The sequence below is a fragment of the Eurosta solidaginis genome, chromosome 3 (genome assembly GCF_040869045.1).
Source record: "Eurosta solidaginis isolate ZX-2024a chromosome 3, ASM4086904v1, whole genome shotgun sequence".
Lineage (NCBI taxonomy): Eukaryota > Metazoa > Arthropoda > Insecta > Diptera > Tephritidae > Eurosta > Eurosta solidaginis.
Window position 1 is genome coordinate 70,285,335 of NC_090321.1, and position 26,968 is coordinate 70,312,302.

The 26,968-nt window shown below is 38.6% G+C and overlaps 1 long non-coding RNA gene across 1 annotated transcript; it reads right to left on the reverse strand.

Annotated features, from left to right (window-relative positions):
- Positions 1-10,225: 10,225 nt before the first annotated feature.
- On the reverse strand, positions 10,226-10,854 carry LOC137246435 (uncharacterized). Its single transcript, XR_010951490.1, has 2 exons — positions 10,712-10,854; positions 10,226-10,653 (listed from the first exon to the last, which is right to left on the reverse strand). It is a non-coding gene; the product is annotated as an uncharacterized lncRNA (long non-coding RNA).
- Between the last annotated feature and the right edge of the window lie 16,114 nt (positions 10,855-26,968).

Consider the following 26,968-nt stretch of genomic DNA (forward strand, 5'->3'; position numbering starts at 1 on the left):
AATCAAATAACCAAAGTCCTTTTTAATTTCAAACTTCACAGTCCACATTTTCTTTTAGCACACTGTGGGGAGTTGTTACTCAATTTTTACACACACTTATGCAATTGTTTTAGAATTTGTGTGGCCGGCTCTGGTGTACATCGTTGTGTTGCTAGCGTCAGAAGACTGATATGACTATATTCATTTTATTGTACTAATAGTCATACTGATTCAAATTAGTGTTTTCGTATAACACAGTTGACTTTCTTGCTCAATAAGACAATTGAGTACTGAAATGCTTCGTGGCTTATGAGCGGTTATTCATTTTACGAAGCATGACTATGTAAATGTGTTTTAGTGGATATAAGTGCTTGATATTCTTTGTTTGTGTACGCACTAATACTAATTTTTTGGTTAGTCCACTAATAACCTTCAGACATGAATAATTGCAGCTCACTGGTTTGGAAACAAGTAAAACTAATTAAGTTTTCGTTTTGCTCTTTTCATAAAAATATATAGCTAATATAATAGCAAATTTCTATAGAAATATCATTGAAATTTTAATTACGCACTTCAAACCAAAAATTTCCCCAAGGTCGAGTAAAACAAGTTCCTGTGTATAAATTGCTTTAACTTAAATGTACTGAAGTCTAGACGAAAACGTTTTTGCTTATTTTTATTCACACTACCCAATTATGTATAAATAGTGCCCACAAAATTGATCTTGGTGTACTTTATAGTTAAAAAACGGTGGAAATAGTTTTAAAATAAAATGAATTATTACTTCGCGCTCCTATTGGTCATATTAAGCTCCGTTTTGGCTGATACGAGTTCCGAATTTCGCATTGTAAAGGGCTATCCTTGGCCAATAGGAAATAGCCCATATTTGGTGTCAATACACCATTTGAACACAAATCGTTGCGTTGGCTCATTGGTCACTATGCAGAAAGTGGTTACAGCAGCGAATTGCGTGGCATTTTTACCAAAGAGCGAATTTACTGTTTCAGCTGGCGTAACGGATTTACGTGATATAACCTCAGTCGGACAAGCTCGCACTCTGGAGGATATATTTTGGCCATGTGATTATAATCCTCAAACAGCGCATATGGATATAACTATGATGAAAGTGCAAGGGTGGTTTTGCGAGAGTCCTACAGTAGGCTCAATATCATTTTGCGGAACACGATTAACAACGGGCAGGGATATGCAAGTTAGTGGATGGGGTTGGACAACTCCAAAGAATGGGAAGACTTCGAATATACTCCAATCTACTGTCTTGTCTATAGTAGCACAGAGCCAATGTGTGGATCGTTATAGGAGTGCAAGGAGAATTATAACACAATCAATGATTTGTGCTGCGCGTGGCAGATCTGATGCCGGCGTTGAAGATACTGGTGGACCGGGCGTTGTGGATGGACAACTTTGTGCAGTGGTATCACATAATCTGGGTTGTTCGCACTCCTGGTATCCGAGTGTTTTTACAGTTATAACTAATGAAAATGTTCAACGCTTTTTAAATGACGCAATAATTTTATAATTGCAGGGTGTTTTTATAAATCGACTACTGAGTGGAAAATCACCCTAACTCAGCTGAACGCCCCATTTCAAAACTCTGTTCTCATAAACGATACAGCTTGCGTTAAAACATATAACATTTGTGCTAAGATATAGTTTTTTCGGAAAGTTAGCTGAGATATGTTGATATTTCAATCAGCAGTCGAAATGACGATATATCTTTTTGTGTTATTTTTAAATAAATGTTTATAATTGCTATTTAATAAAAAAAAAAAACGTTTTTTTTTTGTATGCAATGAAAGTGTGACGCATGCAATTGACTTAAGCCAATTTCACACAGAGGACTAATGAAATAATTAGTCAAGTTTTCTACATTAAAGCCCTAATTGAACTCAATCTTCATACAAAATACAAATTCTTATTTATCTCATTATTCCTTTATTGAATGCCTGATCGAGTGATAAATCCAGCCGGTTTTGTTTGGTGCTTCGAATTTTATTGTCAATGTAACAAATGACAATCAAAATGAAATTATTTTCAATAAGTTACGAAAAATAGAAAAACACAAAAAAATTAAAAATTTAATTTTCGCTGCATTCGCTGAAAAAGGTTATATGGGTTTTTTCGAAAATAGGCATATATTTAGTTAGGTGCAATATCTATGGGTAGTTGCGCATGCATTTTATTTTGATTGTATTTATAGTTAAGAAGGAAGCAGCAGCTTTCCATTTTAACTATTTTTTGTAAAAACGAAATATTTTTTTGGGGCTGCTGACAGATATTCGCTTAATGAAGCAAAAGGCCCTGTATATAAAGGGAAACTTAATTGTTTCATTAAATATAATAGTAATTCGATTAAGTTTCTGTGCGAAAACGGTATTAGGTTGTGAGATCAAACTTTATTTTTAGCTTTAAAGTTCCCTCTTTAATGAATAGAACATGAGATAAAACGAAAATAATAAGTAAAGAAAGCATACATACATATGTTATCTAAGGACAAAAGGGAACGGGGATTTCACCTGCTTTGGACTATAAGGGTCGATCCAAGGGATGAAATAAAAGAAGGCGAAATGTGTGATATTGGCACAAGTTCAATATTTAATTCAATTGAGTTCGTATATTAATATTAACACGTAAAAACTCTTATGTTTTATATTAGAATTCAGTATGAGAGTTTCAACTTTACGTTAATTTTAGTTTTAACTTAAGCGTATTTGAAAGTTATTTAAATGAATAAGTTAAAATGAGATTATGTAACTCTGAACAATGATTTTAATTGAACGCACTACAACTATCGGTGGCACAAACACTGCGACGATCGGAATGCTTTCGTGCTGATACAGTTTACCTGTGTTGATTGATGAAAGTTGTAGACAAAAAGGAGAGAGAATTCAGGAGCGCACAGCGCTTTTATAGCCTTTCGAACACTGTTGGAAGTTCGAAATAGAACAGGGATGCTTCCCTATGGGACGACACGCAATTCACTTAAACATGGCGCCCCTGTTGCACTGGTGCAAGGGATGGTCTCAGTTTCTCGAGTGCGCGAATGGCCACATCGAGTTGCTTGTGCTGTTCTTTGAGTCGCTTTACCTGTTTGCGGGTTCCTCTGCTTTCTGTTTCTCTTTCTCCGAACTCTCGTTTGTGTAATAGGGTATGGTGTAGTTCATTACATACCTTGCAAGTTTCTGGACTTGAGCGTTGTCTTTTGTTGTCGTGCGAGCGAGCCAAACAATTTGGGCAGTGTTTGAACTGTCGCACTATCTCCTTACACTCGTTGACCGTCATTGCCCGGAACTCCTTACAAAACCGAAGAGGATGGTATCTGAGGCAGACCGTACATTTGTGAATGGCTGGATCTCGGGTGCCTTCTGTTGGTGGCCACAACCTGTAAATGTATAAATAAATAAGAAATTCTTTGCAAGCTTAATACTAATATATGTGATTGTGATCATTAAATGTCCGGTATAGAGTTGGCCTGTGGGGTATCAGATGCAATAGGAAGTGGACAGAGCTTAACAATCGGTCGTGTGAAAGTTCCATTTTGTGTCTTGACATCTGCCACTCGCACACGATTATCCGATCCATGATACACCTTCTCTACACGTCCTAATCTCCATTCGTTGGGGGGTGTTAGCTCGTTTTTAATGACGACGAAGTCGCCAATGGAAAGGTTTGTTTGAGGTATCTTCCATTTGTATCTCTGATGTAGCTCTTTGAGATACTCTTCTTTCCAGCGCAGGCTGAACTGTTGATGTAAGACTTTGAGTTTTTCCCATCTATTCTGAAGGGATAGATTGTCGAATCGGTGTTCTGGTATACCTAGGAGCGGCCCTCCACGCAAAAAATGTCCCGGAGTTAATGCTAGTAATACCTGGGGGTTATCGGACATGGGAGAGAGAGGTCGGGAGTTCAGGACTGCTTCGATTCGAGCAGTCAGAGTGGCTAATTCTTCAAAGGTAAGGGTATGGCTTCCAACTGTCCGTTTAAAATGATGTTTAAAACTCTTTACGGCTGCCTCCCACAGGCCACCCATGTGGGGAGCATTAGGTGGCAAGAAATGCCATTCAAATCCATGCAGGCTATACTTTGCACGTATGTCATCGGAGGTCTCTTTCAAAAATTTACGGAAATCTTTTTGAAAGGCGCGATTGGCGCCAACAAAGTTCTTTGCATTGTCTGAGAAGACTTGCTGTGGGAGACCTCGTCTACCAACGAAACGAGCGAATGCTGCCTGAAATGCTGTGGTTGACAAGTCTGAACAGGGCTCAAGGTGAATAGCTTTAGTCGAGAAGCAGATGAAAACGCAAACATATCCTTTAAGTAGTGGGGACTTCCGGAGCGTTGAAGATTTAATATCCAGCGGGCCTGCAAAATCTAAACCTGTGTAGGTGAATGGTAGGGAGAAAGTAGCACGCTCAGGTGGTAGAGCTGCCATAATTTGGGAACGGGTGTTTTGTTTAAAAATGGTGCAGGTTTTGCAGCAACGTATACAGTTTCTTACTTTCGATTTCAATCTAGTAATGTAGTACTCTTGCCTTGTTATTCGAACCATCAGTTGGTGTTCAGTGTGCATGAGGAGGTTATGTAGGAAGTTAAGAAAAAGATAGCATAATCTCGACGATTCCGGAATTATGACTGGGTATCTCTCGTTGTATGGTAGGTCAGCGTTGGCCAAGCGGCCGTCAACACGAAGAAGTCCATTTTCGTCTAGTAGGGGGTTTAACGTTAAAAGAGAGCTCTTTTTAGGAATTGGTTGCCTGTGGGTTAATTGAGAAAATTCTTTTGGGTAATGTCTTTCTTGTGCAAGTTTAATAAGGCGTGTTTTGACCCAGTGGATTTCCTTTTGTGTGATAACGACGGACTCGTAACGGGTAGGAGCAGTGGACTGTATTGGTTTGAATCGGTGGACAAATCTGAACATGTACGCTATCACTGATGCACAATAGGCCTTTTCTGAGGCGTCACAAAACCCGTGTATTTGAATAATTCGATTGGGGGAAAATTCCGTCCATCTGGGAATTTGAATTTGTTCAATACTAGGTAAATCTGTTAGAAATTGGTGCTACCTTTGAAGCGATAAAGGTTTGACACACTCGTCCCATTCAGTACCCTCTAGCCATATCTGTTGTAATAATATTTTTGCCTGGATGAGGATAGGCGCTAGCCATCTTGCGGGGTCAAATAGTTTCGAGACTGAAGATAAAATTTGTCTTTTTGTGGCACTGGAAGTGGGTTCCAGAGATTCTATCGAATATGAGAACGAATCGGCCAATGCGTTCCATTGGATGCCAAGCGTTTTGGTCGAACTTGAGCAATCGAACTTTAAAAAATCGGAGTCTAACAGATGTTCGGCGGGAATGTGGTTTAGAAGTTGCGGATGGTTTGCCGTTATTTTCCTAAGTGGGAACCCGGCTGAAAGCAAACATTGAGTAAGTTCGGGTTGAGCTTTTAAGCATGATGAGATATCGTGGCCTCCCGATAATACATCGTCGACATACGTTTCTTTCTTCAAAATCTTTCCAGCTAAAGGGTGGGAATCTTTTGTATCGTTTGCCAATTGATGCAACGTGCGAATGGCCAAATACGGCGCGCAATTGACGCCGAATGTCACAGTCTTCAGAGCGAAGTCCGAGAATTGGCTATCGTTATTTCTACGAAACACAATACGTTGGTAGGGCTCATCATCTTCCTGAAGAAGAATTTGTCGGTACATTTTTTGTATATCCCCATTAAAAACATACTGGTACAAGCGCCAATTCAATATGACAAATAGAAGATCTGTTTGTAAGGTTGGACCGATATGAAGTATATCATTGAGTGAAATACCAGACGCCGTTGATTTAGAAGCATTAAAAAAGATTCGAAGTTTTGTGGATTTACTTTCTGGTTTGAGAACCGAGTGATGCGGGAGATAATACGATAGATATGTTCCATTTTTCTGTATTTCATCAAGAGTGATTTGAATCATATGATCCAGAACTAAGTACTCTTCTAGTACACGATTGTATTCTTCTTTTAGATTGGGATTTTTGCTCAGCGTATGTTCCATTCTGATTGCTTGTCGCAAAGCTTGGGTACGAGAAGGTCCTAAAGTCATTTTTTATGGAAATCCGGATTTAAATGGCAACCGGACTACATATCGACCATCGCTGCGCCTAACAGTGGTATCTTGGTAAAATTTTTCGCAAAAGGCATCCTCTTCGGAGGGCACGTGAGCTTCGGGGAGTTCCTCGAGTTCCCAGAAGCGCTTCAGCTGGGAGTTGAGATTTTCATTGGATACTTCCACGGCGTGTGTGTGGACAGTGGTGCAGTGCGTGGATTAGATGGGCCCACTCAAAAACCACCCAAAAATGGTGTTTTGGGCGAGGAGACTTCCTAGTACTTGATGCTTAACTCCTGGAGTAAGGATTTGGGGTATTAGGTCGCTTCCGATCACCATATCGATCGGACCAGGAGTGAAGAGGTGTGGATCGGCGAGATCTAGGTCTTTCAGTTCTAGAAGATTGTGTTCTGGTAGGGAGAATGTTGGTAAGAAGCTGGTCAACTTGTGAAGTACTATCGCTTTGGTGTTAATTCTGGTGTGACATATCTTGGAGACGAAGGTAAATTGGCAGACTCTATCGGCGTTTTCTACAATGATTCCTCCTATTCCGGTAACTGAAAAATCCGCGCGATATGTAGGGAGGTTCAAACGTTTTTGGACCTTTTATGATATGAAGGTTTTCTGCGAGCCTTGGTCAATTAAGGATCTTAAGGTGAAAAGTGTGCCCAAATGCTCGATTTGCACACGGGCGGTGGGAAGTAGCGTCTTCTCGTGATTCGCGGAGAAGTTCGCTTGGATGTAAGAGTCCCTGTTAGCAGATGCGGTCGGTGATTCCTCGTACTGGTCTTCGGTTAGGTTGAAGATCGGGTGCCGAGAGGGATTTGATGATGCGGTAGATTGGATGTGTAACAGGGGTGTTGATTTTGTGGTTGATTTTGGTTCTGGATTTTTGACGGTTGGCTTGCCACCCGCTCTGGTTATTGAACTAGGATGAAGCATGGAATGATGTGATTGTCTACAATGCAGACATCGGAACAAATTTTTACAGTGAGTGAGTGTGTGATTATGCGCCAAGCAATTGGTACAATACCCATTTTTCTCAGCGAACTCGATACGGTCGGGGACTGTCAGGCTTCGGAATTCGGGACAGGACCTTAAAGTGTGACTGTTATTGCAAAGTTTGCAGGTGTTAGCAAGCTGTTCTTGGGAATGATAAGATTGTATCCTGGACGGAGTTTTCGCAGGGAGAGAATTGCGAGATTTAGAGGCCTTGTAGTTATTTAATCGTTCCACCACTTCGTAACGACTAGTTAGGAATGCGTCCATTTGGGACCAGTCGGGGAGTTCTTTCCTAGACTTCAGGGACTGTTCCCAGAGAGAAAGGGTTTCTTCAGGGAGTTTTATGGAGCATAGATAAATTAAGATAGGATCCCATTCGGCGACCGAAACTCCTTGAAATTGTAGGCACGAAAGGCAGTCATTGATTGTACTCTGAATCTGTTGAATACCCTCACTATTTTCTGTCGTGACAGGGGCAATGTTGAAAAGGCTCTTTAACTGGTTGTCGATTAATATTCGTTTATTTTCAAAGCGGGCTCTAAGTGCCTCCCAGGCAAGAGAAAAATTTTCGTCGCAGAGCCTGTACTGTTTAACAATTGTTCCTGCCTTTCCCCTGGTTTTATTTCGTAAATGAAACAGTTTTTGTGCGGGAGTTAGCTTTGGGTGATTAAGATATACCGCTGTGAACATGTCGCGGAAGCTTGGCCATTCCTCATAACTGCCAAAAAAAACTTGGGTATCGCATGGTGGAACTTTGATGCAGGGAGTGGAGTTATCTACCAAAGAAGTGGACGGTCTAGTGGTGACGTTGTTATCGGAACTGCTTCCATGGAAAAGCTTTAATTGATCAAGGATTTGAGATTTGCATATATAGAAGCTGTCAGTACACACTTGGAACTTGTTGGTGGCTTCTTCCTTAAAGTCGGTGGGCACTTCATTCTCGTCTGTAAGGTAGACGATCCTATAAGATGTTTGTAACATCTCCCAACGCGTATTTAAGTCCTGGAGTTTAACTTCCAGCAGTGTATCGGTATTCTCCTCGGGGTCTTCTTTTTCATAACGGGAACAGAAGTTCATTAAATCATTCGACCGGAATATGAACTCCGCCGATGAGGCGGAACCCGTAGCCATGATTATCGGGAGTAAATACTTTGAAAACTAGAACGGTTATTAAGTTCCGTAATGACGTGTGTAGTTTCGTTTTAGGGATGATGGATGTATAAACATGAGATGTGATTTCGAAAGGTTATTTTGATAATAGGGTTTTGATTATAGACCCCGAATGAAACTTTAATTTTATCTCCTTGTACAATATTCGGATTGGTGGTTTAGTGAATCGAATCAACTCAAAACGATGGTTCTATGCTAGCATAAGCAGCGAATAAGCCTTTAAATGCCCAGCAGAAATCTTGCCATATATGTATGTATGTTTTATGTATATGTGTATATTTCAATGTATTTCAATTCTATTTATACAAGTGTAGTTATGTATATCTATGTATGAAGGATTGTGAAATATTGTCAATATTAGCCGTGTTTTTTAACACGCGCGTATACGTGTACAGGGTGAAACAAAGACACATATTTCAGTTACATCTGAGTATAATGCGTATTGAAATTTAGTAGGACAAAATTTATGCGCAGCAATTTCAGAGGTGTATTTATAGTTTGTCTCTTAGCAGTCAATATAAAGTTTAAGCGTAAACGGATATACGCGTGTTAAAAAACACGGCTAATAACGAGGAATTGAAGAATATGGCATGGAAAACGGTTGTTTTACAGCTTGTCAGTAGAAAAATGAACCACTAGTAGTGTATTTATCTACATGTGTATGTATGAATGTATATACGTGCATACGCTATACGTTGGAAGAGAACGACTGCTTCCAATTTTTTTTCTCACTGCTGACCACTTTTATGGGAATAGCGGATCGTATGCATATATGTACTTGTACATATATATGGCGTTAATTCCGTTAGAGTAACGGTTTGAAAGAAATTTTATGTGGAAAATAACTAACTTACTTGATGTTTTTGAGATTACTCATTTTTTCCGGTGATCGGAATCCGCAAGCCTTTTGCCCCTATTACCGTTTACAACTCAACTCTGGTTGAGTTGAAATTTCGCGATTTGGTATTACAGATTACAACTCAACCTGTCAAAAAAAATTTCGGTTGAGTTGTCTAGTCTTACAACTTTTTGTGGCATTGCCGTTTACAGTTTACAACCTTGTGTTGGTGTAGTTGTCAAAGACGTCAAAATCTTACAACTGCTTACTAGCAGTTGTCTCATGCAATTTTGCAGTTGTTTTGAAAAAATGTTACGTTTTAGAAGACGGTTCACCACCTAATTTTTAACAAAGATGTTCAAAGTTGATATCAAAAGACACGTTTCGACCTCCGATTTAAGAATCCGAAAACAAAAATTGTAATTCTTTGCGACAGCATGGCACTGCTACTACGCGTCCAAAAATATCGAGACGCGTATTAATCTCGAGAACAATAATCCGAAGGCGGAAAAGAAACATTTTATCTCTTGTCCGGAGATATTTGTAGTTGAAGTTGGCGATTTTCATGTGGTTGTTGTAATGATGTTGTCTTTTTTCGGTTTTTGTTTAATATCTTTTGAAGGAGTTAAAATTTTTATTTTCCGCCTTCGGATTATTAATACTGATGCCAAGACGCATCGTTTAATACCTCTCTCGATATTTTTGGACACGTATTAGCAGTGTCATGCTGTCGTAAAGAATTACCACAAAAATTAAAAATTTTATTTCTAATAAAATCTAATTTCATGTGGTTGTTGTATTTTGCCAGATTTTTTGTACACAGCTATGCAGAAAGGTGTTGGACTCAACCAGAGTTATTTTTACGAATCGCGGCCAAAGGCCGCCAACGCAGAAACATATTCTGTGCAAAAAAAAAATGTGGAACGGGCCTCATATTTCGTACCCTCTCGGGCCATTTTGTGGGTCTTTGTAAATATCTTTCAATAGAAATAAAATTTTTAATTTCCGCTCTCGAATCCTAAAAACGGAGATGGAAACCCGTCTTTTGATACCACCTTTGATAAGAGTTAGATGGTGCACGGGCTTATAAAACGTTACCAAAAAAAAGCAAAACATTTAAAGCCGGTAGTTAAACCTTTTTTAATCAAACAATAATCAACAATTTTGTACACATTTCTAGAAAAAACAACGTTTAAACGAATTACATTGAATAACTTTTTGACTTTAGTTGGACGAGGCTGGCCGCAGTTCGGATGCAGCCAAAATAGGTGAAATAAATATGCGAGTCCCATTGATACTTATCACTACTCCTGGGAATCCTATTTGAGTAAAATACAGTTTTTTCTGTTTGGGTTTTAATCTACTTCACACAAATATTCTCCTCAATAATATCTAAAACCAGTCCAACACCAAAATCATGTCCACATCATATTTGATAGCTGCCGTCAGCAAGGAATCGGAGTATGGCGCATAATTTTAAAATACGAACGCGTATGCGGAAATGGTCCTTAATTTTGTTTAGTACTGAGTAAAATGCTTCCTTTCAAATCTGCAAAATAACTTCATATGAAACTCATTATTTGTTTGTCACTTAAATATTTTCTTACTTGGTGCTTGGTAGTTCCAAGGGATTGGAATGATCACGCGAATGTTTTCCGTATTCGCGAAATGTCAATCACCAACATTTTTGTCATTATAAAATAGATTTCATATAATATTAGTAAAAAAATCACATTTGAAAATGCTTAAATTTCTGCCACAAATTGATCAGCTGTTTATTTATTTGTCAAATCGTCACTTTCTGGAGTTGGCAACTCAATTCAATTTCAACTGAAATAAGTTGTAATTCGTAATACCAAACAGGAGTTGAGTTGTCTTAAAGTTGAGTTGTTTTAATTACAACCCAACTAAGTTGAGTTGTAAACGGTAATAGGGGCATTTATTATGTGGCGGTTATAGGTGACTCCACCGCCTGTATGATGTAGGAAATCTGAGGAAGCGGCCAAAGGTGCCTGTACCGCCCGTGCGTTTTTCGTGTTAGGCTCCCTCGTTGAGCAGCGGCAGTTTTCTACTTTTCGACGCTTTTCACTTTCACTATCTTTTACTATATTGTATTTAAGTTTTTAGTTCTTTAAGAAGTGTTTTTTTTTTGTGTTTGTCTTCTTTTTGCACTTACCACTGCCACAGCTGCCGTTCAGTTCAACGATGAAAATTTTATGAAATGCTGCTTCTTGTTTTTCTTGCATGTATCATAAAATGCAAAGCAGTGTTGCCCTGCGCGTTGATTTTCGAAGTTGAACTACTCGCGTTGCCAATATCACTTTTTTATTAGGTGCGTTTCGGTGCCGTCAAATTCGGCTTGCAAGGACCATGTTAAAATTGGTGATAACCAATGAGGACAAAAGGGAACGGAGATTTCACCTGATTTGGACTATAAGGGTCGATCCAAGGGATGAAATAAAAGAAGGCGAAATGTGTGATATTGGCACAAGTTCAATATTTAATTCAATTGAGTTCGTATATTAATATTAACACGTAAAAACTTTTATGTTTTATATTAGAATTCAGTATGAGAGTTTCAACTTTACGTTAATTTTAGTTTTAACTTAAGCGTATTTGAAAGTTATTTAAATGAATAAGTTAAAATGAGATTATGTAACTCTGAACAATGATTTTAATTGAACGCACTACAACTACCGGTGGCACAAACACTGCGACGATCGGAATGCTTTCGTGCTGATACAGTTTACCTGTGTTGATTGATGAAAGTTGTAGACACAAAGGAGAGAGAATTCAGGAGCGCACAGCGCTTTTATAGCCTTTCCAACACTGTTGGAAGTTCGAAATAGAACAGGGATGCTTCGCTATGGGACGACACGCAGGGATGCGTGATGGGCTTTGGGATCGCAGGGTTGCGTTTCCTTTAAGTGACGTAAGTCACTTACACAACGTATAAAACAGCTGATGCAATCAACCTTATGGAAATCAATTTATCCTCTTATTGACGTCATAGCATAACGTCTTAGTGATAACCATACCGAAGCTATGAAGTGCATATCTGAGCCTAGCCTAGCAGTTCAGCAATAATTGAATCATTTCTTTCAAAAGTCAATAAATCGCTTGAAATAGGGTCAGATATCAAAATATGTTTGGAATATTTGCTGCTTTTAAAATTTGTTTATGGAGGAACAAAGTTACATTTTTTAAATAAACAAGGCCATCAAAAATGAAAAATTATGACAAATCGGAGAGCACAGCGAAACAAAAAAACACTAAAAGTGTATCAAACCATCAAACACAAGTATGATAAACAAACCAACAGATGTATCAAATGCTATCAACATACGACACAACAAATCACAAGATTAGCTGAGTCGACCAAGTTTTTAGAAAGATGTAAAAGAAATGGTTTGAAACCGAACTTCATTATAAACGCAACAAAAAACATCAGGTACACCATAAACAACAACAGTTCCCCAATATAATTTCCTCATATATTGATAAAGTGCAAACGAAACTCTTGAACATTATAATATGCATGAAACATGAACTCTTAAGACAATACAAAAGAGAGACAAATATATTGAGATCACAACTTACATTAGCCTTGGACACATCTCATTCAATTGCATTTTTCGAGAGCGAAAACGCAAACCTTCCTAGAACATATGGTTTGCCGAAAATACATAAAGATGGCATACCGCTCCGACCCATTTGTTCGTCCATTGACGCTCCGTCTTACAACTTATGCAAATATGTAGTCCAAATCCTCAAAAATTTAAATACATCGTCAGAATATAATGTCAAAGATTCGTCCGCATTCAAAGATAAGATTAAAGGCACATATATTTATGATGATGAAAGTGTAGTCTCGTTCGATGTGGTCTCCTTGTTCCCTAGCATAGATGTGGATGTGGCCATTGAAATCATATCTTCAAGATGGAATGACATAAAAAAACACACATCGCTCACAAAGGAACTATTTCTTAACATTGTTAAATTCTGCATCAAGGATAACCGTTACTTCAAATACAAAAACAAGATTTACGAGCAACATACAGGAATGCCCATGGGTTCTCCAGCTTCCCCAGTAATAGCTGACATCGTTATGGAAGAGTTGCTTATGAAGTTTGAAAGAGATGCGAAAAACAAACCTCGATTGTTGACAAAATATGTGGATGATATTTTTACGGTTGTAAAAACTACAGAAATAGAAAGCATGTTAAAATTGCTAAATGGATACTACAGCACTATCAAATTTACAGTAGAGCTGGAGAAAGATGGAGAGCTACCCTATCTTGACACTTTGGTAACAAATAAAAACAAGTAAGGAAGGTTAAGTTCGGGTGTAACCGAACATTACATACTCAGTTGAGAGCTATGGTGACAACATAAGGGAAAATAACCAGGTAGGAAAATGAACCGAGGGAAACCCTGGAATGTGTTTGTATGACATATGTATCAAATGAAAGGCTTTAAAGGGTATTTTATGAGGGAGTGGGCCATAGTTCTATATGTGGACGCCATTTAGGGATATCGCCATAAAGGTGGATCAGGGTTGACTCTAGAATTTGTTTGCACGATATGGGTATCAAATGAAAGGTGTTAATGAGTATTTAAAAGGGAGTAATCCTTAGTTCCATAGGTGGACGCCGTTTCGAGATATCGCCATAAAGGTGCACCAGTGGTGGCCCTAGAATTTGTTAGTACAATATGGGTATCAAAAGAAAGGTATTAATGAGGGTTTTAAAAGGGAGTGGTGGTAGTTGTATAGGTGGTCGCGTTTTCGAGATATCGCCATAAAGGTGGACCAGGGGTGACTCTAGAATGCGTTTGTACAATATGGGTGTCAAACGAAAGGTGTTAATGAGTATTTTAAAAGGGAGTGGGCCTTAGTTCTATAGGTGGAAGCTGTTTCGAAATATCGCCATAAAGGTGGACCAGGGGTGACTCTAGAATGTGTTTGTACGATATGGGTATCAAATTTAAGGTATTAATGAGGGTTTTAAAAGGGAGTGGTGGTAGTTGTATATGTGAAGGCGTTTTCCAGATATCGACCAAAATGTGGACCAGGGTGACCCAGAACATCATCTGTTGGATACCGCTAATTTATTTGTATATGTAACACCTGCCAAGATTTTAAGGGTTTTTTATTTCGCCCTGCAGAACTTTTTCATTTTCTTCTACTTAATATGGTAGGTGTCACAACCATTTTATAAAGTTTTTTCTAAAGTTATATTTCGCGTCAATAAACCAATCCAATTACCTCACCATGTTTCATCCCTTTTTTCGTATTTGGTATAGAATTATGGCATTTTTTTCATTTTTCGTAATTTTCGATATCGAAAAAGTGGGCGTGGTCATTGTCGGATTTCGTTAATTTTTTATACCAAGATAAAGTGAGTTCAAGTAAGTACGTGAACTAAGTTCATTAAAGATATGTCGATTTTTGCTCAAGTTATCGTGTTAACGGCCATGCGGAAGGACAGACGAACGACTGTGTATAAAAACTGGGCGTGGCATCAACCGATTTCGCCCGTTTTCACAGCAAACAGTTAGCATCATAAAATCTATGCCCTACCAAATTTCAAAAGGATTGGTTAATTTTTGTTCGACTTATGGCGTTAAAAGTATCCTAGACAAATTAAATGAAAAAGGGCGGAGCCACGCCCATTTTGAAATTTTCTTTTATTTTTGTATTTTGTTGCACTATATCATTACTGGGGTTGAATGTTGACATAATTTACTTATATACTGTAAAGATATTAAATTTTTTGTTAAAATTGTACTTTAAAAATTTTTTTTTTAGAAGTAGGCGCGGTCCTTCTCCGATTTTGTTAATTTTTATTAGGCGTATATATAGTAATAGGAGTAACGTCCCTGCCAAATTTCATCATGATATCTTCAACGAACTACAAATTACAGCTTGCAAAAGTTTTAAATTACCTTCTTTTAAAAATGGGCGATGCCTCGCCCGTTGTTCAAAATTTTACTAATTTTCTATTCTGCGTCATAAGCTCAACTCACCTACCAAGTTTCATCGCTTCATCTGTCTTTGGTAATAAATTATCGCCCTTTTTCGGTTTTTAGAAATTTTCGATATCGAAAAAGTGGGCGTGGTTATATTCCGACATCGTTCATTTTAAATAGAGATCTGAGATGAGTGCTCAGGAACCTACATACCAAATTTCATCAAGATACGTCAAAATTTACTCAAGTTATCGTGTTAACGGACGGACGGACGGACATGGCTCAATCAAATTTTTTTTCGATCCTGATGATTTTGATATATGGATGTCTATATCTATCTCGATTCCATTATACCTGTACAACCAACCGTTATCCAATCAAACTTAATATACTTTCTGAGCTCTGCTCAACTGAGTATAACAAGAGATTGTGGATTGATTAGTATTTGAAACCAACCTCATCGGATAGATTAATTAACTACAATTCGAAACATGAAACAAAAATTATTAGAAATACCGCGAAAAATTTTATAAGTAGAGTTCTCACGATAAGTGAGAAAATATTTCACAAAAAGAATATTGCCATAATAAAGAAGACGTTAGAACAGAACGAATTCCCCAGAGAATTGATTAACAAACTTATTCACATCTTTTACGCAGGAGCCAAAAATGAAAACTTATGTGAAAAAGGCAATAAATTGTGTAAGTCAGTATCTTATATTCCCGGATTGGCAGAAAGAATGAAAAGTTCGAACCTATTTGACAAAGAAAAATACACAATAGCGTTCACATACAACAATTTACTCCGACAAGTATTTAATAATATGAAGGACCTGATTCCAAAGTTAGAGAAATCTAATTTAATATATGAAATTCCATATAATGGCGACGGGTCCCACGTATGTGGGAAGGTATATGTGGGGAAAACAAAACAAAAACTGATGACAAGGGTTTCCGGGCACAGGTCCAATATCAAGCTAAGAAACAATTCGTCGGACAACAAGACTGCCTTGTCATCTCATTGTGCTGATAGTGGACATTATCCCGATTTTGAAAATGTTACAATTCTCGATAAAGAAAAACATTACAATAAACGATATATTTTGGAGATGCTCCATATTATGAACACCCCTAATAGAATGAATTATAAGTCAGACGTAGACCAATGTGCCTACACGTATCTCAACTTATTTTCAAAGCAGCAACAGCACACACAGCAAATCACAAAAGGCTCGTCGAGAGCGCCACAGCCCAACAAAAGTTCCGCTACGAACGCGATTGATGGCAACAAATAATGAAAAAGGGGGGATGATATTATGCACATTTTGCTGTTACATTTTGTCTTGTTATTCTTAAAAATTCTCTGTGTATGATTGTTCTTGTGTAATTTTGTTTACTTATACGGTTCTTTAAATTTGTTTATATTTGCGGTACTCTAATTGTTTACTTTCCTTTTTTCCACCTTCTGCCTATTATATTTTTTTGTTCGAACACCTGATTAGTCGATCATGCATTCTCATGCTATTAAGTCGATGTAGTGATATAAATGTATGTATGTATGTGATATAATTAATATATTTCTGTTTATTATCTTTTCATGTTGTGTTTTTAAAAAAGTCTTGAAAATGACTTCAGATTAAAGTCGAAATATCGACCAAATAAATATATGAATATTAACATAGTGTTTTATTCAAAGCAAGGCCTCGAGCTCATAAAATCCTACATTTTTTGGAACAAAGTTACACCAAGAAAATTTTCTACACATTACGAAACTTCACTGGGGTTGATTTTCCACTACACGTCACTAATCGTACGTATTTTATCGTTCATGGCATGACCACATTCGTGAAAGATTAAGATTAAACAGTTCTACATTTGCAATTACACTGCGTCTTTAAAAGATCATACAATCTACATATATTTTTTGTAATTGATATTAGAGAAAAATTGTAAGTTTACAAACGGCGATGGTTACTAGGACATGGTTCTGAATTTCACTTCTTCATCAGCTAGCTTTTCGGGAGCTGAGCATTGAACTCGAATCTCCAACATTCATATCAGTGCAAGCCTTTTAGCTGCTATGCCATATGAATGTTCCGTTGTTCGCTGTACAATTGGTCTCTAAGAGTTGCCTTTTTGTTTATATTCCTTTTGATCACCATGTAGGCACATACACTCTGTATGTAGTTTATTCCTAATGATGTGGATATGATTTTTAGGCGCGCTTTTGAAAGCTTAGTAACATTTGTTCGGATTTTTACAGTATTTGTTTTTAATACTTCCGCTGTTACTATTATATCAATATGATCATATGTATTTAATTAGCGAGCTTTGCTCATATTGCTTTATACAATGGTTTTTGTAATTGATATTAGAGAAAAATTGTCAGTTTACAAACGGCGATGATTACTAGGACATGTTTCTGAATTTCACTTCTTCATCAGCTAGCTTTTCGGGAGCTGAGCGTTGAAATTTTTTTTTTACCAATTTTATTTATATAAAAAAGAATGTAAGAAAATGATTTTTAAGTATTCTTTTCTTTATATATTATGGTAGAACTTACATGTTTACTGTGTCAGTCATTAACCCTGGTTATTTTAATCGTATATTACCATAATATATAAAGAAAATCATACTTAAAAATCATTTTCTTACTTTTTTTTTGTTATATAAATAAAATTGATACCAAAAAAATTTTTATTTTTGAAAATTTTTTTTCAATTAAATAAAAAAAAAAAAACATCGGCCCACTCCGGGATTAGTGGGGATGATTTCAGAATTGATTGAAGTTTTTTATGAGAAAAAACAAAAATGGCGAAATTCGAAAAATCTCGAAAAACTGAAAAATTAAAAAAAAAAACTTTAAAAATTTTTTTGTATTTTTTCCGAAAAGTACATTTAAAAACAAATTAAAAAAAGAAAAACCCCAAACGGTCAATTTTTGAAAAAGTTATAGCATTTTGAAAACAAAAACGGTGTTTTTTTTTTAAATTCATAACTTTTTTTGAGTTGGATGAAAAAATTTGAAAAAATTCTGAAAAACGTCTTTCGTAAGCTAGAAAAAGAAGAAAAACTTTCAGCCAATTCTAAAGGGGTCGGGTTCAAAATTGGTCGAAATGGGATGGAATACCCCATATATAACACAATTATTGAAATCACAGATTCTTACTCAAAATTACTGCGTTCTTCCTTGTCCAGTTGTTTTGTATAAATATTTTGTTTTCTGCATTGTGCAGAAATGGTCATATATAAAAATTTTAAATTATAGGGTTTGGAGATTCGTTTTTTTATAAATTTGAATAAAATTGAAAATAAATCTAATATATAAAATTCTTCTGTCACGGTTTTAGAGGCTGAACTCCTCCGAATCGGCTGAACCGATTCTCATGAAATTTTGTGAGCATATTGGGTAGGTCTGAGAATCGGCCGACGTCTACCTTTTTTTCGCTACGTGTCTAGGGTCTTGAGATCAAAACGTGGACCCGGGTCAATGAAAGCTGTTGATGATGGGTGATGGGTGATGGTGACTAGGGTCTCGAGATATAGGCCAAAACGTGGACCCGGGTATCCCTAGAATGTGTTTGCCCAATATGGATATCAAATGAAAGCTGTTGATGAGTGCTATAGTACAGGATAATTTTCATAAACTGGGAGGCTAGGGTCTCGAGATATAGCCCAAAACGTGGACCCGGGTACCCCTAGAAGGTTTTTATAGAATATGGATATCAAATGAAAACTGTTGATGAGTGCTATAGTACAGGATAATTTTCATACAACTGGGAGGCTAAGGTCTCGAGATATAGCACAAAACGTGGACCCGGATACACGTAGAATGTGTTTATACAATATGGATAACAAATGAAAACTGTTGATGAGTGCTATAGTACAGGATAATTTTCATACAACTGGGAGGCTAGGGTCTCGAGATATAGCCCAAAACGTGGACCCGGGTACCCCTAGAATGTGTTTTTACATTATGGGTATCAAATTGAAGCTGTTGATGTGTGCTATAATACAGAGTAAGTTTTACACCGATGAGTGACTAGCGCCTCGAGATACAGGCCAAAACATGGACCCGGATACCCCTAAAATGTGTGTGTTATGGATATCAAATGAAAGCTGTTGCTGAGAGCTCTAAAGTTCATTGTGATATTCGATTTAGCCGCATCAACCTGGCAAAACTGATAAATATGCATGCGAAGCCGAAATAAATACAAGAATTAATATTACCCACATACCTATTTACATACGTCCTATTTGATTTGCATAAAATTTCTTATATAAATTTGCCTATTTACGATGCTTTTTTCCGGGAAGTATACCAGAGACGGACTGGGACTGGGATTAGAACTAGGACTGGGACTGAGACTGAGACTCGGAGTGGGCTGGGACTAAGACTCGGAATGGGACTGGAACAAATACATACCACCCTCTGGGACTGGCAATAAGAGATGAAGAAGAAGGAGAAAAACTTGAGAGAAGAGAAAATAGAGAAGGAGACTGAGAAAGAGAAAGAGGAGTAAATAAAAAGATTAGGAAAAAGCGTAGAGGGGTAGGGCAGAGTTGGACGGAAAAAGCTTATTAAAATGTATGCAGATAGACCAAATTTAGGGCAGAACAACGTCTGCCGGGTCTGCTAGTAAGTAATAAAATGAACACAATGTAAATTTAAACAACGAACCATATATATACGTATTTGACGTTTGTTGATATTTTGTCAGCCGGTTCGTACTTGATTGACTATAGCCATCATCCGGTGGCAAGATCCTGAGCCAGATAAATAATTTTGCATTTAAATGCAACAACAACGAATTGAGCCAGATAATTCCAGATAGAAGTTTAGTTCAATTTGTGAGCCAGATAATTTGTTAATTACTTGTCTTTAGTTTGGCATCACTCCCTTTAATAAACCTACTTTTTCAAATATAGTTGTCGCTGCTTAGCCTTTCGCCGTATGAGTTAAATGAAAAACAATGGCGATATCTGCCTATCACATTTGACGTGTGCGAAAATATCACGACATCTGCTTCTCAAGTCTCTCAATGATCCAGAGCATTCCCGTGAGAATTGAGCGTGAGCCGGAGCTGTAAAACTCACTGGATGACGCCATATGTAGAGCAGCTGATGATTGTTGACACCGTTAGAAAATACACGCGTTGATGCCGCTGATGTTTTTAGCTTTTACTCTTCTTTTATTTACGCAGTTTTTATCAGCTTTTATAAATATTTCTTCTAATAATAAAAGGAATACTATTAGGGGAAAAAGAAAGGTTACGCTACAAAGTCCCATGAAACATTTTTGTATTTTATTCGCCTTTTACGACAGGCATAATTGCCGCGAATATATTTTAAGCCCCCTAAATTGCTGAGGGGAAGATTTTTCAGTCATCCCGGTTGGTACACAGCAAGTTTTTTGCGCAATCTCATATTCCTCGATTTTGTGCAGGAGATAACCCAACGGTGGTCATACGAAGCTGTCCGCCTAGCTTATGCCCATTTTGGAACATTTCCTCGCCATCTTATCTACAACAGTTAGATGCCTTATAAACGCCAGCCAGGCTCGACAGCTCCAAACGATATCCGACTTTATCACGTTTAATTCGAATACCTTTCCAACGGCCTGGCTATCGACAGAGATCGGCACACTGATAACTGGGAGAATACTATCTTTTAGCAGTCTGACTGCTGTCTCTATGGCATAGACCTCCGCCAGGAAGGCATGAATTAGGAAGTCGATATGATTGATTTACCTGCAGATGATTTAAGTAAATTCCAACTACAGTTCCCTTTTCCATTTTCGAGCCGTCCGTGTTGATTATTATACCCCTACCACTGGCTAGGCCTTCGTCTTATTCCTGCTTATCCCTTTCATATATCTTACTTGACATGTTCGCTACGATCTTGAAAATGGCCAGATCAATTCAAGGGGGTGTCCGAATAATGAGCTTGAATCATTCTACTTAAAACCATTGTAATGATTGTTCGCAGAAAAGAGAGTTCTCTTCCGTGGTTTGTTGTTTTTTGTTATGTGGCGCCGCATAAACTACGGAACCAGTCCATTCTACACATTGCTCGCGTTACTGAAACTTTTCCTGCCTACCTTTTGCAAAATTATTCGCGCACACATGTGTGTGTGTGTTTTTTATTTGCACTAATGTTTTGTTCACGGCTGCTCATTGTATGCCATTGTGTCATACGCCAAAATGCTAACAGTTGTTCTTAATCCATCTTTTGTTTTGAAGCTCACTATGATGGCAAGCTGATAGCTGACTTGCCAACTGAACTTACTGGGACTTTTGCTCCTAAATATAAATTTAAACAAAAACTTACATACTATATACATACTGACGTAACTACGCTGTGCACACGCACACAGCTATATTTATTTAAATGATATAGAAATTGCAAATTTGTTTGTGGTTATCAAACTTTGGTTGAAATTTTTCGTTTGCGGTTATTGAAGTTAAAATTTATTTTAATTGTGTTTTCACACATTAAAATTTTTCCTTGAACGTTGAAAATTTCATTTTGTTTTGCTTTAACCCTCTAACCAGTGAGAGTACCTAAGGACAAGCATGTGACTCACTGGCCTCCAGTGGAGAAGAAGATTTTAGCAGCGAAAATGACTCTAGTGAAGAAAACTACGACGCAGCGTACTAGAGGACTAGAGGACGAACATTTTATATCCCATGCCTTTTTCATGAATATTTCTCCAGCTAGAGGTACTTCCGATGAGCTAATATCTTTACCGACGGATACGATTCCATAGACTTCCCCTCCACTTTCAAAGTAGAGAGTTCGTTCGCCATTACCAATAGTGGAAGCCGCCAGCCCAGCAGTTGAGCCAATCAATGATGGTCTCACTGAAAATAAAAACTGCTCCCTCATCTTTGAACATTCAATATCTTATATCAATATTGTAACGAATTTAGTGAAACTCCGCTTATTTCACACCTTCTACTAACGTTCGTATCGCTAAACTGTTGAATAAATAACTCCAATATTCAGTAATGCAAAATGGTCTTTATTAAAGTACTTCACAATAAACCTAATACTTCGCAACCAATAGCGTGCTTAAATCAAGCTAATTCAGCTTACTCAGCTTTAACTCCTTTTATACTCTGCAATGTCTCGTCCGCATACTTCTAGGCGTTTCTATTTCTAGAATTTACTACTCGTTTACAAGCTATAAATTTCTCAACTATAACTACAGTTGCACGATTATTATAGATTCTCACACAGCCCATGCGCGTGTATATGTGAGTGATACTTCCACAGATGATTGCCTACTTTTGGGAGTATCTCAGATATATGCATGTGTTTTCGCGTTGCTCTCCGCTGCTTGTATGGACATATGTACAGACATAATGATTGATTTGTTGATGTGCATACAAGTCACTGCTTAGTATTGGCTTAGAGATGATAGTATTCCTTAGTGTTGCTAATATTCGTCACACTGCCCTCCACCTAAGTCTGGTCGTCCCGATCAGACAAATATCTCGATCTAAAAGCTGCCAGCCTTTCCAAATGAACCACTTTCAATTTGGTTCGTGGTTTGCCAATGGTTTGTATGCGGTACACTACATCGTTGATCCGTTTTACAACTTTATATGGACCTTCCCAATTGCACTGCAATTTCGGGGACAGACCTATTTTTCGTTGTGGGTTGTATAACAGCACCAAATCTCCTTCCTGAAAACCTTCCGAATTAATGTTCTTGTCGTACCTGTGTTTCATCCTAGTACTTATTATCCCGATTCGTTCCCTCGCACTCTGTTGTTTGGCCAATGAACTACTTCGTAGAGCTTGCGCTTGATGGATTGGCTTCGCATAATCAGTATCGTTCCCAAGTTTCACAACAGTAGTGCGCCCTGGCTTGAAACTATCCTCACATTCTTTCTGGGAAATTCCTTCCTTCGTTTTTGTGCGTACATTTAGTTTTGTCAATGCCAGTGTTTCTCGCGCAGGTACTTTTGGTTTCGCTTTATTTGGCCCATTCGATCAATCAACTTTTGCCCGATCTACTGCCTTTGACTTTGGTGGTCTTTGTCCAATTGCCTCCACCAGCACTCGCTTACTGCTGTGGCCTCTCTCGTAGACGACATTAAGTGGCACATCTATGTTTTTATATCGCATCGCCTGGCTTTGCATATCGATCTTGGCGTCGATTAAGAAGTCCACTCCAATTATGATTTCATCAACAATCTCTGCCACTATAAAATTGTGTAATACCATGACGTTTCCAATTTCTACTTCACATGCTACTTCTCTAATTACCTCGGTGTCCTCTCCCATGGCTGTACGTAATCTAGCTCCAAGCAATGGTCTTATCTTCTTGTTGACTAAATCCGATTGAATTATGGAATGAGATGCACCCGTATCTACAGTCAGTAAACGTTCCTCTCCATTCACATGTCTTCCGACAGTAAGATTGCTCAACCTTCTTCCAATCTGCGAGATAGAGATTATGGGGCATTCAATTGCGGGATCCAGCTGTCTCCCTTGCGGCTGACTCGCAGTAGTTTAACGATTGAGTGGTCTTGGAGATTTGCTGTTGTTGTTGTTGTAGCGATTAGGTTACTCCCCGAAGGCTTTGGGGAGTGTTATCGATGTGATGGTCCTTTGTCGGATACAGATCCGATACGCTCCGGTAACACAGCACCATTAAGGTGCTGGCCCGACCATCTCAGGAACGATTTATATGGCCACATTAAACCATCAGGCCATCCCTCCCTCCCCACCCCCCAAGTTCCATGAGGAGCTTGGGGTCGCCACAGCCTCGTCTGTTAGTGAAACGGGATTCGCCGCTCGAAGGTGAGGTTGACAATTGGGTTTGAGAAGCTATATATTGCGCTACACAACCCCTTGAATCCCTTGGAGATTTGCTCATCTCCTTCAGCTCTTCGTTTACGACCACCCACATTGTTGGAACTATTAGGGTTGGTACTGCAATAACGCTCAATGTTCCCTGGCTTTCCACACTTAAAGCATTTGGCTGTATCATTATTCTTCTGCTGCGTTCCATTCAATGCTTCCAAAATTGCGTCTACCCACTCTGGTATTTCCACTTCAACACGATGGGCTTTGTATTCTGGCTTACTCAAAAGTGACGCTGTTTCCTGAGTCAGTGTATGGGATACCGATTCAGTAAATGTTAGCTTTGGGTTTGCGCATGTAGCTCGCTTCGTTTCGGCGTTCCTTATGCCATTTATAAAACTCTGAATCTTTATTCTCTCAGTGTACTCCACCGGTGCGTCCAAACGAGCCAACCTTTCAACATCAGAAGCAAACTCTTGCAAAGTCTCACTAGCTTTTTGGTAGCGGTTTTGCAACTCTATTTGGTATATCTGTTTCCTGTGTTCGCTTCCGTATGGCCTGTCTAGAGCGCTCATCAATGTTTCATAACTGTTCCGTTCGTACTCTGGAATTGTCTGTAAGATTTCAGCTGCAGGCCCTTTCAATGCCACTAACAGTGCAGCAACTTTATCTTCAGCAATCCAGTTGTTCACTGCTGCGCTCTTCTCGAACTGTAGCTTAAAGACTTGGAAAAGAACAGAACCGTCAAAAGATGGAGTTTTTACCGTCGTATTACTCGCTGAAGCAGCCGGGCGATTAAGTTGTTGTTGTTGTTGTAGCGATTAGGTTGCTCCCCGAAGGCTTTGGGGAGTTATCGATGTGATGGTCCTTTGTCGGATACAGATCCGATACGCTCCGGTAACACAGCACCATTAAGGTGCTGGCCCGACCATCTCGGGAACGGGGCGATTAAGTTGCAACCCCTTGATACGTCCTCTCAAAGCATCCAACTCGGCCATTTTTTCCTCGAAACTGCATTATTTTCTCGTCCATACGTGCATCGAGTTTTGATGATATGCGCGCCTCTTCTGCTTCGACTTGTACTGTTATGCGCGGCTCTTGTTCTTTCAGTTGTGTTTCCATCTTGGTTGTTATACGAGTCTCCTGCGATTCCAGTCGAGTTGAGATGACATTTGCAACGACATTACTGAAATGCATGTCTCCTGTGCTTCCATCTTGGACGTTAAACGTATCTCCTGTGATTCCAGTTGCGATGACATGTTTGTGGATATTTGTGATGACATTTCGGACATTTGTGCCGATACTGCGGCCGATATCATGTTCAGGTGTGTTCGCCATTGTCTGCGGTATTTCATTTCTCTCCTCCAATTTCGTTGTCTCATCGCCATCAAGATGAAAGACATACTCTTCCACGTTAGTTCCTTCTGATTCAATTGCCTCTCGTAGTCGTGCCTGAAGTTCGAGTTTATTGCCGCTTGTATTCAATCCACGGGCTTCCAACTCCTTTTTAAGTTGCTGTATCCTTAATTCACTTAACTTTGCCATGCCCAAGTTGTATTCGAAGTCTTCGTAATTTATTCAAAATTCCTTTTTTGACACCAATTGTAACGAATTTATTGAAACGCCGCTTATTTCACACCTTCTACTAACGTTCGTATCGCTAAACTGTTGAATAAATAACTCCAATATTCAATAATGCAAAATGGTCTTTATTAAAGTACTTCACAATAACACCTATACTTCGCAACCAATAGCGTGCTTAAATCAAACTGATTCTGCTTACTCAGCTTTAACTCCTTTTATACGCTGCAATGTCTCGTTCGCATACTTCTAGGCGTTTCTATTTCTAGAATTTACTACTCTTTTACCAGGTATAAATTTCTCAGCCATAACTACAGATGCACGATTATTATAGCTTCTCGCATAGCCCATGCGCGTGTATATGTGAGTGATACTTCCACAGATGATTGCCTACTTTTGGGAGTATCTCAGATATATGCATGTGTTTGTGCGTTGCTCTCCGCTGCTTGTAGTGACATATGTATAGACATGCTGATTGATTTGTTGAAGTGCATACAAGTCATTGCTTAGTATTAGCTTAGAGATGATAGTATCCCTAAACTATTTAATCGATTTTATTCAAATTTACACACCGTGTGCAGTTTGATCCAACTTGAAAGATGGATAGCGTTTGTGTGAAGTTTCTTTTAGGAAAGTGGACCATAGACCGACCTTTTCGAACAACTGTTCGATTTGCCTAAAATTGGCCATTTAGGTAGCTCTATGGTACAGGGGCCTACTGGGACTGATACTGGGACTTTGACTAGGATTGGGATTGCGACTGTGGGAGCGGAACTGTGACTGGGACTGGTATTTGGCCTGGAATTGGGACTGGGACAGGCACTGGGTCTTGGAGTTGCACTTGGGGTGGGCCTGCGACTGGGAAAAAGGGATGGAGAAGAACTAGAGAGAAGAGAAAAGAGGGAAGGAGAAAGAGATAGAGTTAGACGAAGATAGAGAGATATGGATAGATGGAGCGGAAAAGGAGTGAGGGATAAGACGGAGAGGGAGAAATAGACGCAACCATACCACTACTGAGGTAAAATGTCAGTCAAATGTAGTTAAATACCATAGAGTTATTGCAAACTTTGTTTAGGTTAGTACTTTAGGAAAAGTAGGCGTGGTGTTTAACCGATTTTGATTATCTTCACTCAGTTTATATCATTGGCCAAAGATAGTTTCTCTGCCAAATTTCAATATAATATTTTTAACGGCTTTTGATGTACAGCTTGTTAAACTTCCAAATTTTCTTCTTCTAAATGCCCAGAAACCTGGGCATCCAAACAGGCATCTGATTGAAGAGGCCACATCTCCCACGATCTTGAGTGGTCATCTCCGTAAGCATTGTAAGGAAATACGGTACCTGAGAACACAGCCGTATGAAGCAAAAATGCACAAGCAGGTCCTCAGTGATATCCATAAACAGGCGTCGGCCCGATATGCCACGAATTGCCCGGCGAATCCAGTTCGTAAAGAAAAATACCAAGACCTCGCAGAAGAGCAACGCACTCTCCCTAG